At 36.5% G+C, this 11,395-nt stretch overlaps 1 long non-coding RNA gene across 1 annotated transcript in view; it reads left to right on the top strand.

Moving 5' to 3' along the window:
• Nucleotides 1-10,719, top strand: part of LOC115430011 (uncharacterized) — a 10,766-nt gene extending 47 nt beyond the window's left edge. Inside the window, exons 1-4 of the long non-coding RNA XR_003936861.1 lie at nucleotides 1-124; nucleotides 2,827-2,832; nucleotides 4,687-4,692; nucleotides 10,708-10,719. The exon at nucleotides 1-124 is cut by the window's left edge and continues 47 nt beyond it. This is a non-coding gene — a long non-coding RNA (uncharacterized LOC115430011). The remainder of the gene's footprint in view (nucleotides 125-2,826; nucleotides 2,833-4,686; nucleotides 4,693-10,707) is intronic.
• The last annotated feature ends 676 nt before the right edge of the window (nucleotides 10,720-11,395 follow it).

Raw genomic sequence — 11,395 nt, 5'->3', positions numbered from 1 at the left:
GTTGCTTTGCTCTCACTCTTCTGTCCAGTTCATCCCAAACTAGCTCGATGGGGTTTAAGTCTGGAGACTGTGCTGGCCACTCCATGTTTTCAAGCGTACCATCTTGTTCTTTTTTCTTAAGGTAGTTCTGGCGTAGCATGGACTTATGTTTTGGGTCATTATCTTGCTGTAGGATGAACCCCTGACCAACTAGGTGCATCCCAGAGGGTACTGCATGGCGCTGCACAATGCTGTGGTAGCTGTTTTGGTTCAGGGTGCCTTTCACTGTGTACAAGTCACCAACCCTGGATCCAGTAAAACAGCCCCAGACCATCACACTTCCTCCTCCATATTTGTCAGTTGATGCCACACACTGAGGAACCATCCTTTCACCTACACGACGGCGTACATAAGTCCTGCGGGATGAACTGAAGATTTCAAATTTGGATTCATCAGTCCATAACACCTTCTTCCAGTCTTCAGTAGTCCACTGGTGGTGTTTCATGGCCCAGGCAAGCCTCTTTTTCTTATTCTTAAGTCTCAGCAATGGCTTTCTTGCTGCAACTCGACCCATCAAACCTGCAACTCGAAGTCTTCTCTTCACAGTTGAAACTGAGACTTGCTTACTACGACCGCTATTGAGCTGTGCTTGAAGCTGTTGTCCTGTGAGTCGCCTATCACGCAAGCTGTTGACTCTCAGAAACTTGTCTTCTGATTCTGTTGTGGCTTTGGGTCTGCCGACCTCTTCCTGCCAGCATTACCCCCAGTTTCTGAGTGCCTTTTGATGGTGAAGGAAACTGTACTTACTGACACCTTGACTTTCTTGGCAATTTCTCTGTAGGAAAGACCTACATTTGTAAGTGTTATGATGGTCTGTCTCTCTTCTATCGTTAATTACCTTTTCCTCGCTATTTTTATAGTAACACACTACTTTCTGCAGTACAATACTGTTCAAATAATGCTCACATTGGTATGGTACTAAAGTGTGTTCCAACAGTACTTTTATGCAGACAGAGGGAGTTGTAAGTAATTAAGAAACGTTGGGACACCTGTAGGAATTGGTAGCACTACCTTTGGCGGCTTGATCAACCTCCATTGCTGCAGAACTGCTTTAACCTGTTAACCCATTTCTTGTTCACTGAAAAAGGCCTTTTTTATATAATTCTGAAATGTACATTATTTTTCAGTTTTGTTTAACCTTACCTTTTTTTTTTTTTTTTTTACCTTTGTACCATTTCAAGCTGTAGTGTATATTTACACACATACACATGCACCTACATGTGCGCACGCACACACACACACACACGTACACACACAGTATAGAGGATGGGAGAGAATTATATACATATAAAATTACTCATGACATAATAAGGAGGGGCTCATTTTGATGTGACTAGTTTTAACAATGCCGACATTGATTATTTAGTTAAAACATTTAATTGGCCTATTTAAAATAAAAGACTATACAATCGTTTAGTTTACTGCACAAATAGCTATGTCATCTTCTTCCATTAAACAGCCATAGTGGTCAATACTTCCATTAAAAAGTTGATTGCTAAAATTGATAAATTGATAAAATGTAGTATTATTCAAAAGGAATATTCAATATATCAATAAAAATAGGGTGTTTTATTTCTCCCTGCTAATGTATTGTATTTGAGATAAATACAATAGAACTCCTGTTTAAAAAAAAAAAAAAAACTAAAAAAAAAAAAAAAAATATGCATCAAAAGAATGAACATACCTTTTTGTCACTACCTAAACAATCATTTCACTACCGAAACATTACCATGTGTTTTGGTAATGACTGTTTTGGTTTTGGTAGCTAGTTTTTAGCTTAACTCAACAATGCTAGGCTAAAAATGGCTAGCAAACACAGTTCTGAACAGGTGTACACATATAAAAACATATTATTTAGCATTAAAATACAGAAGTGTTTGATTAATTGCAGAAATTATGTGTTCGGTAGTGACAATCCTTAAAACCACACTCTGATTTTCAGACTTTGGAAGACGTTTACCTCAGACTGATGTATAGTTATTACTCACCAGGTGGCCATTGAGAATCAGCAAGTCAGTAGCAGTTTCTTGATGATGGATTTAGGAGATAGGTTAAAATCAGGCTCGGCCTATGGACTAAAACGCTTCGTATTTTGGTAGTGACATGAAAACATGGGACAGCATTTTTGATATGAAGTTTTTTAATAAAAAAAAACAATCTACAAAATCAATTTAATTATTTCAACTTCCCTGTAAAAGAAATCAAATGGTTGTATTTAAAAACAAAATTTAGGAAAGTGGCAAAAATCATTTAAGTACTATTTTCATGAATTGAAATTTAGGGGTTAGAGGTTGGGACAGCCATCTTCCAATAGGAAGTACAAAATAAAGGATAATTTTTAATGTATTTTATTTTGTATTATCTCAATTTATGTATTGTGACAAATCAGACCATAATATGATATTTGTACACAAGTAAAGTCTGAATAATTGTTTTTTAAAATGTGTTTTTCATTGTGGAACTGCAATTTCAACCAATTCAGCAGAATGGTTCATATATTATACCCACCATTTGCAATAAGCAGTAGGTGCAGTGAGCTGCCAATGAAGGCACTTGGGGATCAACTCCAGATTTCTGGTTAGGGGCACTAATAAGAAAATTCACCTAGATTTAAGATTAAAAAAAAAATGTTATTGTCAATTCACTAGATGCACAGGACATACAGAGAATTGAGATACTGTTTCTCTCTCACCTTGTTATTAAATGCCATGCAATAAAAAAAAGAAGTGCAAATGGAATAGGAATAAGTAAGTTGTACAAAGGATGGTCTATAATAGAATGTAAAAGGTATATGTTTATTTACAGTAACAGCGGTAGTGCAATACAGTAACAGTTATGAGGTGAAGAGGTGCATAATGAAGCAAACAGTAGCAGATTTGACAATAACAGCAGCAGATATGGCAGTACTGCAGTGTTTGTAATAAATGTACCTATAGGAACATGCTTTTAATGGCAGTGGAAACTGAAGGACTATGAGGAACAGTGTGGAGAGAAAAGGTAAACTCATCAGTCTTGCTCATTCAGTCTTGCTGTGAGGTGGAAGTGCTCGCCACTATGCCACTGTGCCACCCAGTGTGACCTTTTTGGAATATTACAAATATTCTCATGATGAAAAGTGTATAAATGTCATCTTCTTACAGATGAAGTCCTGTTATCAGGTCTTGGTTGTCTTTTGAAAACATGACCTCTCATTGCTTCAGTATGATGCCTCCTTCTAAATGGCTTTACGGAAATGCATCTCACACTTAGTGCAGAGAGCCAACCACAGCCATTGTATAAAGGGTCCCTGCTGAAGTGACAGAACATCTGCCAACTCAGCAGGGAAGCCTGTTTAAAAACATCTGATTCTGTCTCGGAAGAGCTTTCGATCCACACTCCCAGTATTTGTATAGAGTTTTTGTCCAAAGGGCCCCCTAAAAAGGAGCACACATACAGAACCTGCAATTCTTCCTGTAAATGTGTTATTGTGGTGTATTATATCCTTCAAGCCTAAATGAGAACTCCACTTAACACTTCAGTCAGTCTAAACAGAGGAAAATAAAAGCTGAATGGACTTCAAAGCAGCCTCTGTCTGCCCCTCACTTGCACACATCAAAACACCAGAGAAAGAACTATCTGTCATTTATGACAGATATACAAGTTTGAAGGACATTAATCCCCTTGATGAGAGTATGTGGGTAAGAAGGCAAGGGCTGTCTACAGAACTAGAAGGAGGAATAAAATTTTGGACTTTTGTCAACAGTGCCGTGTTTTTAAGAATGCCAAAACATTTGATCTATTATCAAGTAAAAAAAAAAAAAAAAGTAAGTAAAATATAGCCAGTAAGAAACACAGCCAGTGCCCATAGTTTGAAACTTCATTATTTGAAAAATTGAGGAAAATTACTAACTCAACAGATTGTTTCGATCACTGCCTTTGCTAGTAGCAGATTGCTTCCCTTTATTTTAAAAGTCATCTGATGTTATATGAGTTTTTACCACTGTCTAATCAAAACCGCAAATACAGTGTTCCAGCTGATGACATTTAGTACACTGTTTCTCCCCATGACACTCACAAGGACTAAGCATTTCAGAAGATAATGGATGGATGGACAGGTGGGTGTGTGTGTGTGTGTGTGTGGGGGGGGGGTTACGTCTTTATCAACAGGCTAAGATCAAAATCACAGACCTACAAGTAATGACTAAGATCAAGTGCTGGACAGGTAATTGTCACAGGTGGAATCCTGTCACTGTATTAAACCACATCTAAACTACCTCATATCAGATTAATAGTTGCAGTTTTCTCTCCCCAATCTAGGCTCAGTGGAAATCAGCCTGGGGCCAGTATGAGACTAATCTGATATTTATTTGCCCTGGCAGATCACCAAACACCAAAGTTCTTAACGATCCAGATTTGTTTCTTGGTAACATAGGTAACATGCTTAGGTCTAGACTAGACTAGAAAAGCACTCGGAGAGTGCAGACCCCCCCCCGAATCACCACCAAAATTTAATCATTTGTTCCTTGTGCCAGTATCGACATTTCCTGACAATTTCATCCAAATCTGTCCATAACTTTTTGAGTCATCTTGCTAACAGACAAACAGACAAACAAACAGACATACCCTGATGAAAACATAACTTCGCCATTCCTTGGCAGACATAATAAGTATGCTGTTCATTATTGCATTTAGTGTGCCAACTGTTGTGGTGACACCTGACCTGATCATTCTTTTAAAACATAAGAGCTCTGCAATGTTCAAGCCTGTTGTTAGACAGGAAATAGTAAGCTTGAATAGTAAGATTGAAGTTGTGTCTGTAACATAGTTGACAGATGAATTATTACATGCCTCATATACAGTAAGTCAAACTGTTTTATGGGTCATTACATCAGCCACATGTAATAGTACCAGATATGATTGATAACATTATCATTGATGTGCTCTGCCACTAACCACAGTCCTATACTGTACATCTACACTTTCATCAAATTCAGTTATTCAACCATACCATGCAAACATACTACCCAATGCTTTCAATATCTCAACAAAAATGCATATAGCACATAGGGTGTTTTCTGGTGATTTCTTAAGCTCTGAAGCCATTGGACACTTCAGATCCTACTCAGCATAATGATGAGGCCTATCAACGCCTCGGACATGTAAAACGCAGCCTCTTCAGGCTCCCTGTGTCATTATTTCATTAATTCTTTGACCTAATTATTAAGAGTAGTTTCCAGTTTGTGGCTGTGATTGGCTGAGACATGTCTGAAGCTGTTGCAAAACATTGGCAAACAGTGCACCTGTGAATGCACCACAAAAAAATCTGAGTTTTACAAACTGCCACTCACACAACTAATTATACACTTCTGTTTTTGTTACCAAGCAACAGCTGTGTTTCATTGAGCAGCAGTCTGTTGTTCCTGTGCATCACTTGTAGTTCAAGTCTTTGATTATTTTTAATCATAAATGAATAAATGCACAAAAGCAGAATCACTGACATTTTTAATCAACATTTCTTATGATACTTGTAGAAAGTTAATGAGGAAGTTCTTTAAGATTATGTGAGATCAACAATTCTATTCATGTTTTAATGCACCTGATATTTTGTATCAGTGAAAAAACAGTAGCAATGATTTGGCTGTGATTTTCATGCCTCATGCAATGTTTTCTATGCCCACAAGGGAGAGTTGTTAGTCAAGAGTTGAGGATCCTACACTTAGCTATCGCTGCCCCTTATCCAACAGTTCAGTCACTCTATCATGTAATGCAGTGTTTCCCAAAGTAAAAATGACAAACCATGGTGACCAGCTTGACAACAGACATTATCATTAATAAAAACAGCAAATTTGTATATATATGGATGCTCCTGCCTATTTTTAAAGCCATTTCCACAACACATATGTACAGAAATACTGTACATTAGCATACATTAAAACCTCCTGACACCCAGGAAAGTGAAAATTTTGGCTTTTTTACTTTAAACAATTGTCTTGATTAGAAACTGTATAATGCAACAGTTTTTTCAGATAAATTTTTAAAGTTATTTTTATTTATTTATTTACTTATTTATTTATTTATTTATTTATTTATTTATTTATTTTTTAATGGAATGCCCTTTTGCAATGGACAGCATTTTTTAAGTTAAACTGCAAAACTTTTGTCCCCTACAGAGGACAAAAATGCATTGCTGGGTCTCAGGAGCTTAATGAATGTATGCTGTACAATTATCAGAACAGTATGGACAGTTGGTATGGTTAAAAAGAAGCTTCATGTTCCGTGTTTTAGAAGTGGCTGAAAGGCTAATTTATTTGGCGTAAAATCTCCTGTGACCAACCAATGAGCCAGCCTTTGGGAATAGAAGATTTATGAAATTCTTCTTATTATAATTAATTATTCCCAGTGATCTTCAGTGTTTCAGAGAAGATCACTGAAACATTTACATTTAGTGAGTAATCTGAAGTTTATAGAAGTAATTTTTAAGGTGATGTTTGGAATAATATTTTGCTATCCATACTAGGGGTTTTGATTTGTAAAAATCAGTGTGCTTTTTTTCTTTTGATGAATTTAAACACAAAAAGTAGCAAAATTAAACTATATTCTTGTATAAATATACATCTGCATGCATAGAGTTTTTCTTCAGGGGAAATGTAATTTTTATTTGCATGAACTGTTTCTTGAACTGACTTGTGCACAGAACAGATTTATTATATCTCATATACTTTATCTATGTGTTGATATTTCTGCCTATAGGGTAACCTGTTATCTTTATTTGAAAAATTCAGAAGCCAATTTGTTTTTACTGATATGTGAAGATAGTAAACCAAGACTGTGTTTCAGTTTAAGTGTAAGCCCTATTTTAGAGGACATACTCGTTCAAACAAAGAATCTGCAACCAATCTCCCTTTATTCTCTACATAAATGTTACATGTATATGTGTGACAGGTCCATAAATGTGTACTATCGGTTCTTTTTGTTCAATGAAAATTGAAAAAAATTACAAAACACTGACATTTCAATATTATTTTGACATGTATCATATTGTCATGTAGTGCCCAATTAATAACAATAAAACAAGCAGAGTTTCTCTCTTTCCATCTTGCTGCCTGTCTCCCAAACAGGACCAGAGAGAGATAGTCAGAGAAAGAGTCAAGTGCCATATAAATATAAAGGTCCTGCCAGAGGCACTTACTCTGCAATCTCCTGGAAATTGTGTCTTAGCTCAGCTAGTCCACTCAAGTCACATTGGAGAATGGGCTCCAAATCAAAGTCAGAATCGCAAAGGCCTGAGGTCATTAGAGAGATAGGGGAGTGAGGAACACATAATAATGATCCATTAGCTTTCTTTCCTTGCATATTCTCAAGATGTACCTCTCATGTTAAGATAAATCAGCTTATAGTAGCATGACTGAAAGCGAGAACATAAGCACACGTTGGCCCTTTTCACCCTGCTTTCCAACTTTCTTTTGTTATTCTCATAGAGGATTCACAATTGCATGTAAATCAACACTATTATGGTGAAGAAATTTGATGAAACATTCTTAGAACCAATGTTGTGCCTGCCCGCCTTGATGATCATAACAAGTGACACACTATAAAAGAGCAGTGTGCTTCCTTGTGCCATGAGCCCTGTATGTGGCGATTATCATTACAATAACAATGACAACATTCATCTTTTTGAAACAAAGCTTTATTGGCTCTGTGCATTACTGCTAGAAAAGGTAGCAGGCAGAAGTGATCCCCCTGCTTGGCTGCTTCCAGTGAGCTGCAGCTTTTTCCTCTCACTCTGTCTCTGTCTGTCTTTCTCTTGCTTTTGCTCTGGTTTTAATTTAGTTGTCCTAATCATAAAAGCATCAGCGAGCTGTTGTTGCAGAGTAAACCAAGAGGTGAAACGTGCCCCTAAAAATTCCATTTTCACTCAAGTGGACCGACACAACGAGGCAGGAGACTTCTGAGCTGCCAGATCGAATGGCACAGAGGTTGATTATTAAGAGACAGACAACAAACAACGCTCTGGATATTTGTTATGATCATCCCAGGCATGCAAGGTGGGTCACACACTGAACCGAATACACACACCACCACGCCTTATCTTTTGAACTTTGTAAAACAGCCTGGATTATCTTTTACCAGAGACTGAATGGGGGGAAAGCCTTCATTTTGAGGGTCCATACCTTTTTTAGGTCATGGGGTCGAACGGATAGACTGTCTATCCATATTCCCTGCCATTACACTACCCATCTGAGCTGGCAGGCCCTCTGACTGCATATAATTTGAGTCATCAGTCTCTATTTCTACGCAGCAGATGTTTCCCCATGTCAGCAGGGCCCCTGACAAAGCAAGATGGAGAACCCTCCTCTTTAAAGTGTTGCACATGAGTCTCCCCCTCTTCTCCCCTTTCCTTTCCTCTCCCTATTCACACACCAAACCTTTAGGATCCCATGGGGGACTCTCTCTCTCTCAGTCTGTCTGTCCAGTGTCCAGGCCTCCTGATGGTAGGAAAATTTAATCAATGCAAGGGTGTTCGTGTTCTGAACTCAAATGAAACAAAACAAAAAAAACACTGAAATGACCCACAGGAACAAAACACAGTAGTTATTGTATTTTTGCAGTTTGACCTGATGACTCATTTATCCTGAAACATGGACTTGCATGGGATCCTGGAAGCCCCCTTCCTACTGAAAGCCTGGTATAAGACACTAATGGGGGGTGATTAATAGGCAACTGGGATAAATGATTGTAATGATACTGGTATCATCGCTGAGATAATGTGATTGAAATGGTTAAGATGCATATTGGTAATTCAATATGGTGCTTTGTGTAAAGGTGGAAGAAAGTGCGAAAACAGTATTTTTTTTTTTTTTTAATTACTATTATTGAGCTGCAGCCTATAAACTCTATATTCTATCTCTTATAAATATTGTATCTATTCTAACTAAAACAGCCTTTTTTTTTTTTTTTTTTTTTTTTTTTAGAATAACTTGTATTTTTTAAACGCTCCCAATAAAGTTTTAGCTTAACAGGTTTAACATATTTTAAATACCTACATTATTAGGTTGCAACATTGTATTTGTGTTTACGATGAATGTTTAATGTCTTTTCTTTAAAATAATTATCAGTGGAAATATTAAGTATTAAATGGTGATGAGACCTGTTGAGACTTCTTACTGTTAATCTGTCACATATATAGATAGCCTATATTTTTTGCAGCTGAATTAGATTTGATATAACACTGATAATAAAATATTAAAACTAGTAAAAAATATTTTACATGCACCAATTTAATTTCTTTTTTCTGACATAAGAAAACAGTCTATTTTCACACATCAATTATCGCTATTAAAAAAAATAAAAAACAAACAAACAAACAAACAAAAAAAACCCGTAATGATACGATAATGACTTTTAATAGAATGGGGTTTCGTTGGCCCATTCATTATCTCCAAACAGCGTTTATTTAACACTGGAAACTCTACAGTTTGAGACAGATTAGCATCTGATAAAAACCCAGATCTAGCCTGATGTCTGAAGCGCTAATTAATGGGGACATGTTTTCAAACTGTGCCTCTAGAGACCGAGACCTGCAGAGAAAAAAAAAAAAAAAAAAAAAAAAAACTTCTGCAATCTACTCAAATGATCCCCACGTAATATTTCCTCCCCACACCAGCAAAATGAGTTCGGGTGGAAGAAAATTGCAGGGGTTATTAGTATAGAGAAGGAGAAGGGGGAAAGTGCGAGAGCTTTCTTTTTGGGTATTCTTTGAACACAGCCAGAGGATGTTATTGTATCAATTGGACTTGATAGACCTCAATTAGGTTATTACACTTTTCCCTCCTGAAACGAATTCTGTGTTTAAAAAAGCCGTTCAGTCCTAACATCAAAGTTGACTCAAAGAAAAAAAAAAATCTGTTTTGACAAGATTAAATATATATTTATAGCCTATGCATCTGCAGACGCCTTTAAAGTCTGGGGAGGATAAAAGCACAATATTTTACTATCATCCCTCATTTTAACTAAAAAAAAAAAAAAAAAAGAAAGAAAGAAGGAAGAAAAAATAAAGAAATAAAAAGAAAAACACACATTTTCTGTTAAGTGTAGTCCTGCTCTACAATAGGATTTTAAACCCATCAGTGGGCCTTAAGTGGACAAAAAGGGAATAATACTTTGACTTGGAAGTGGAGTCTCACAATGTGACACGCACGGGCTGAGCGTAAATCACTCGTGGGCGATCACAGACCCGAGACCGGAATCAAACCGCATGTTCCACGACCACTGCATGGCGCTAGGGAACTGCTGCATTCATGGCCACTTCACCTTGCTCTGACAGGACGCATCACGGAAATAATAATAATAATAATAATAATAATAATAATAATAATAATAATAATAATAATAATGATGATGAATTCATTAAGCTAAACCATTTATTAAACCAAAACCCAATATTGATGTTACGTAGCTTATACCCTCTTTTAAACTTGACAAAAATATTAAAATTAAGTAAAGAAATGACCCCCTCCCCATTTGGTTTTATAATAATTCATAATTCTAATGTTTTTTTTGTTTGTTTGTTTTATTTTTTGTATAAACAATTCCTAAGTGAAACCTTAGATATAGATAAAAATATTAATTTAGAGGTTCAACTTTTTTTTTTTTTTTTGCCATTGTACTAAACAACAAAATACGCTTTAGCCTTCCAAATAGCCAATGAAAAAGTAACAGCATTAAATAATAATAATGTTAATAATAAAAATGTTAAATAGCATAGCGGTTAAATATAGATATTTAGCCAAAATATTGATTAGTTACAGGTAAGTGAGGCAAGTTTATTTGTATAGCACATCGCACATTTTAACAAGGGATTTCAGTGCTTTGCAGAGTAGCTAATCAGCCTGAAACAACATTTAAAAACTAAAAGAAAATGTTCCAAAAAAAAGATAAAATAGACAAAGAAGTACGTTTTCAGAAGTGAGAGTTGTAGCTGTTTCCGAATATGTGAAAACGTGAATGTTGTCTCTCCGTGTTGGGATTTGGGTCTCGGGGCAGAAGGTAGACATACACTTGATCCACATGACCTGAGAACTATATGAGAACACATTTGGCTGTATGCATTTTAGATGTGTATAGTATAAATTACAATGGAATTTACAGTTTGTGCGTTAATTTAATAAAAGCCTATCCGCAGCTGCGTCCGGTTTCAGTCCTGGCGAGAGTGTCAAATGACTCCATCCACGCCTGACGTGTCTCTCTACAACAAAACAAATACACCGGGAACAAAAAATACATACACCTTCGTCAAAGTGGCCCCTGCTAGACGACGTCCAAGACGTTGTTTCTTGCTATTTTGAGTTTCCTGACTCTGTCCTCCATCCTCTCTCTC

This window comes from Sphaeramia orbicularis, chromosome 12 (genome assembly GCF_902148855.1).
Source record: "Sphaeramia orbicularis chromosome 12, fSphaOr1.1, whole genome shotgun sequence".
In the NCBI taxonomy this organism is placed as follows: Eukaryota; Metazoa; Chordata; class Actinopteri; order Kurtiformes; family Apogonidae; genus Sphaeramia; species Sphaeramia orbicularis.
Note: the sequence above shows the minus strand (reverse complement) of the source record. Positions and strands in the feature narration are given on the sequence as shown.